Raw genomic sequence first — 4,791 nt, forward strand, 5'->3', positions numbered from 1 at the left:
GTCCAAGGCCAGAAGGAAGGAGAAGGCAGGGTTCAGCAGGCCAGGGTTGGTTCCATATAAGATGCTGACTTCAAGGACCCTGCAGGACTCAGTTCTTCTCATGGGGTCAGGTTGCATTTTTGAGACCCTGCCTCTCCCCAGGATTATTGGATACCTGGTTATGAGACTCAGGGGAAAAGAGGAATTCTTAGCCCTGGATCCTGTGAGAATAGAATGCCTGACACCAGTTGGTGGTAGGGGTGACTTCTCTCCTTGTTGTCGTATTTATTTATTTATTTTTGCAGTGCTGGGGATTGAACCCAGGGCTTTGTGCTCAAAAGGCAAGCACTCTACCAACTGAGCTATAACCGCAGCCCTTCTCCTTGTTTTGAGAGGAGTCTTCTTTAGAGTAAAATCAGTTTTCCTGTGTTGTTTCAAGGAAAGAGCAAGTTTTCTGAGTGGGGAGCTGCAGTCAGGACTCAGCCCTTTCCTTTCTGTGGGCTGTCCGTGTCTCTGCAGCAGGGAAGCACACACTCCCTGCAGTTACATGTGAACTATTTATCAGTTGGACATTTGAGAGGCACTGTCGGTCCCCAGGGCAGCAGTAACACCAGTGACTTGAATTCAGAGGTGCACTATTTATATGTCCTCTTAACTCGCAGTCCTCAGCTCCATTCTCCAATAATGCTTCATCAACAATAAAGATGACATTTTGGTCCCTGACTATTTGAAAATATCATCTTTCACTTTGTTCTGAGACATAGAACTATTACTGTTTAGGTCTCTAAAATCATAAAGCTTATAATTTTTCACCCCAAAGTTATTCATGTCATTTGTTTTCTTCATTCACACTTCCCAACGCCTATGTAAACAGGTCTTCTGTGAAGACAGATGCTCAAGAGTTGTCATTAAGTCATAGCAAAATGAAAGTCACAGCTTCTCTGAGCTTCCCTTCTTCACCTTTAAATGGTATTAATGTAACTACCTTAATGGTGACTACGGGGTTTGGACACCACGTGCAGAGTCCAGCACAGAGCCCGAAGGACGGAAGGCACATGGAGAAGGCGGATTCCTTCTCTCTTTATTTCCTTCCTCCTTCCCTTTGCTTCTGAAGATGCCATCCCAAGTCAGGTGTAGCATTTAATTATGGAATAAGCACAGAACCCAACGGGACTCTGAAATAGGGGGTGGGAACTTTTGTATTTAAAGGCCATGTGGTGATATTTTAGGTTATGTGGGCCAGTTAGCCTCTGTCACAAATATTTAAATTTCTTTTGTAACATAAAACAATGAGAACAATGCAGGAAAAAATAAATGTGGTTTTGCTCCAATAAAACTTGATGAAAGACAGTGAGGGGCCACATAAGCTGAACTCCGCTCTGCAGTGCTGTTGGAATATCACTTTGTTTCCCAGAAGCTGTCTCTTGAGATGTCCCGAGATGGCAGAGCCTGGGAATCCAGCAAGAGCCACACACAGCGAGCAAGAAGGAAGACATATGCAGTCCCCAAACAATCTAATTTTGAATTAATTTTAGTTTGTCCAGATGCGATAGAAATGTTTTTCAAAGTAAATAAAAATAATAGTGTGTCACTAATGTTTCATAACCTCGCTCAGGGTATCTTTCCCTATTCTACTGGGGGCTTTTGGATACAATTTTATTGAGGCAAATCTGGAGTGACTGACCCCAGTGGCTCTGGACCGTTGTAGACAGTGGCCTTCAGGAGCCTGCACGCTGCATCTGATGGAATTGCCGAAGGTCACATAGCACGTGATGTGAACTCAGACCTGCAGCTTCAAGCCTGCGCTCTTCCAACCATCCTTTGCAGTGTTCTTTGACATTTTCTGAAACGTGATCTCTGAATTTGACCTCTCATTTGTAAGGATACCTGTTATATTAGGAAAACATCATGTCAGAGATTTGAAGAATCTCAGTTTCTCTGGCAATGAATCCCTAGAGAGAAAAGTAATTTTCCTTTCTATTTTAATATATTTTAGGAGAAAGTAAGTCACTGTGACAGTTCTCAGGGTTTGAGGTCAGAGAGACCTAAATTTGAATCCTGACACCACCCTTTGGCAGTGGTTCCTCAGTTCCATCATCTTTAAATTGGGGGTAAAAAATATCTATTTTTAATTTATATGCAATAAGTGATCTTGCATAGGTAATGACCACTACATAATAGATGCTGGATACATTGCAGTTAATTTTAAAGCATTTAAATATTTCTAATAAAGCAAAATTAGAATCATCTTCATTGTTTAATCTGAGTTGGAGAATGACTGAATTTGTTTCTATGCAACATGTCAAAACTTTCCTTCCATGGAGTGATTGACACTGCATTTGCTTCAGTACTGCCAATCATAGCCTACTTATGTGTGTAAAAATATGCATATGCATATATATGTGTATATATATATATGTATGAGTATTAGATGTACGTGGTTGTATATATACATATGTATGTGTGTGTATATATAGATATACATGGTAGGTTTATTGAAATTAACCTGATTTTCCTGTAATTTCAGAATTACTGCACCATCTCCAGCAGTGTTTCCAGCAATTTCCACTGCAGACACTGGAAAAATGACTGAATAGGTACCAAAACATAAAAACATCAGCAATGGTTCAATTTTTGTGAGCATTCAGTGGGAGGGAAGATGACAACCTTTCATTATCCACCTGAAAAATTTAGTAAGGAACCTGCAAGCCTCCCTCAACTCATCCTCCTCACTTACCCATTGCTGGACACTAGTCCTCTGCTCCATAGCTGTGTGTCCTTCCCCCTCTGTGCTGCCACTTCTGCCCTACCTAGATTCTCATCATCTTTATCTGGAAAATGATGGTCATCTGCTGTCTAGAGTTCTCTCTGCCCGCTTTGCATCATCTGATCTGTCTAAAATGCAAGTTCAATTCTGTGGCTCTTCCTTCGAATGCTGTGTGTCTTCCTGTGGGGCAGGCGGGGTCTGCTGTGACAGGGTGGCAGTCACTCTCCCCCTGCACACACTCCCGAGACACCCGTGTCCCTGCTGCCTGCCTCGTTTAGGCTGACTTGCTCACACCATGCCCACACTGGGATCCCGCGGTCTGAAGAGCAGCTTCAGCTCCTCCTGGACAGCCCAGTGCTTTCCCCTCCACCCGCCCTCAGAGCCCTCCCTCCTCATAACGGCCACGCCCCTCCCTTGCGCTTCCACAAAACAGACTTCTCCCACTTTCTTGACCTGAGGTTCTCTCCAGCAGAGCACTTTAACACCAGGTCATGGCTCTTCTTGTCTTCCTTCTCCTCCACTGTGGCTCTTGGAGAGCAAGTCCATCTGATGAATTTTATAATTCCAGATCTTTCTTTCCTGTTGCCACTTGATCCCTTTTCAGTCTTAGGGTGTACAGCCCACTGTGCAAATCCTGACCATCTGCAGAGACGACCAGCCTCCTGCCTCCCCAAGAAACACCATCTAAGAGGACTGTCCCATGAGTCCCCTGCACTTCTGTCTCCAGGTTGCTCTGTGTTTCCTCCTCTGGAGCTGCAGTCTCTCCTCACTCCCCAGGGTGACCCGCTGCTCATACATGCACCTCCTAAAGGAAGCTTCCACTAGTTCTAAGCTTTACACTGTCTTCTAAGCTTTCCATTGGAAGTTGGACATTTTGAAAGCTGAGGCAGGAGAAAGTGGCAACCCCTGTAGTTCTCAGTTAGGAGCTGCTATACTCCCCTCTTACCTTGCCACACCCAGCAGCCTTAGCTCACAGCTTGGCAGATGAGTGGCAGATAATGGCAGAGCCATGCCTGCTTACTCTGTGGCCCCTGCAGGATGAGGCCATGTCTGTCCTTGCTTAATCAGGTGAGAGCTCAGACACAACCCTGCCCAGTTCCAGACTCAACCCGACCTTTGCAGTCCATGAAAAGAAGGCCAGGCAGCACCCATCACCTTTCCCAGAATTCCTCCTACTCCCTGACAAGGACCAGGAACCCCCAAATGAACCTAGGTGACTCAGAAATGGCTGTGTAACTATACCAACCTAGGTTTCAGTTATAGATAACAATGGATGTGGCTAACTTGAACACAAAAGGGCTTCTGGGAAGTAAGTCAGAGAACTGACAAAAACCGTGGCAAAATGGGGCAATCGAGCTGGTGCAAAGGACCAGAACTTCAAGGGTCAAGGAATCAAGAACATCCCCAGGACCCAAACACAGGGGTGATTTGATTAGGATCTCATGTCTGTGGACTTTGCCTCCATATAAATTAGGAATAGAAGGTGGGGCTATTTATTGACAGAACCTTGGTCACATGACTGAGGACTGTTTCAGGGGACAAGGAGGCTTGGTCTTCCTTTGGAATCTTTGCCATCCACTGGGACTTACACTCCAATAATGAATAGAATTTTTGTGCTGGGTGTAAAATACCCAGCAGGTGACAATAAAATACCTTTGTTTCTACCCAGGGTAGTTCCATCCCCTTTGCTTCCAACCCAACTTTGGAGGACAGCGCGTGTCCTTCAGAGATCCTTGTGCAGCTCTGTAAGGTACTCTGGCTTCAGATATATGAAGATTCAGCTTGTCCTGTGTGGCCCGCAGGAGCGGAACCAAGAACAGGTTATTGGGAAGCATTTCACAATGAAAGGAGCCCTGGCAGCTCAAGAGCTGCCCAAAGATGAAGAGGTGTGCTGGCGTGGGGTCCTTAAGCTGAGGCCGCGGCATGTCCCGGCAGGAGAGCCTCCACCTCCACAGCACAACTCAGGAGCCCGAATATCAACTTACACGAACTCAATTCCAAAATGGAAATCCTCAGAAATACCAGCTACGTTCCCAAGGCTCTGC

General features: G+C 45.3%; 1 non-coding gene across 1 annotated transcript; it reads right to left on the bottom strand.

Moving 5' to 3' along the window:
* Positions 1-278: 278 nt before the first annotated feature.
* Positions 279-352, bottom strand: Trnak-uuu (transfer RNA lysine (anticodon UUU)). Its single transcript has one exon. It is a non-coding gene; the product is annotated as a tRNA-Lys (tRNA).
* Between the last annotated feature and the right edge of the window lie 4,439 nt (positions 353-4,791).

The sequence above is a fragment of the Sciurus carolinensis genome, chromosome 1, assembly GCF_902686445.1.
Source record: "Sciurus carolinensis chromosome 1, mSciCar1.2, whole genome shotgun sequence".
In the NCBI taxonomy this organism is placed as follows: Eukaryota; Metazoa; Chordata; class Mammalia; order Rodentia; family Sciuridae; genus Sciurus; species Sciurus carolinensis.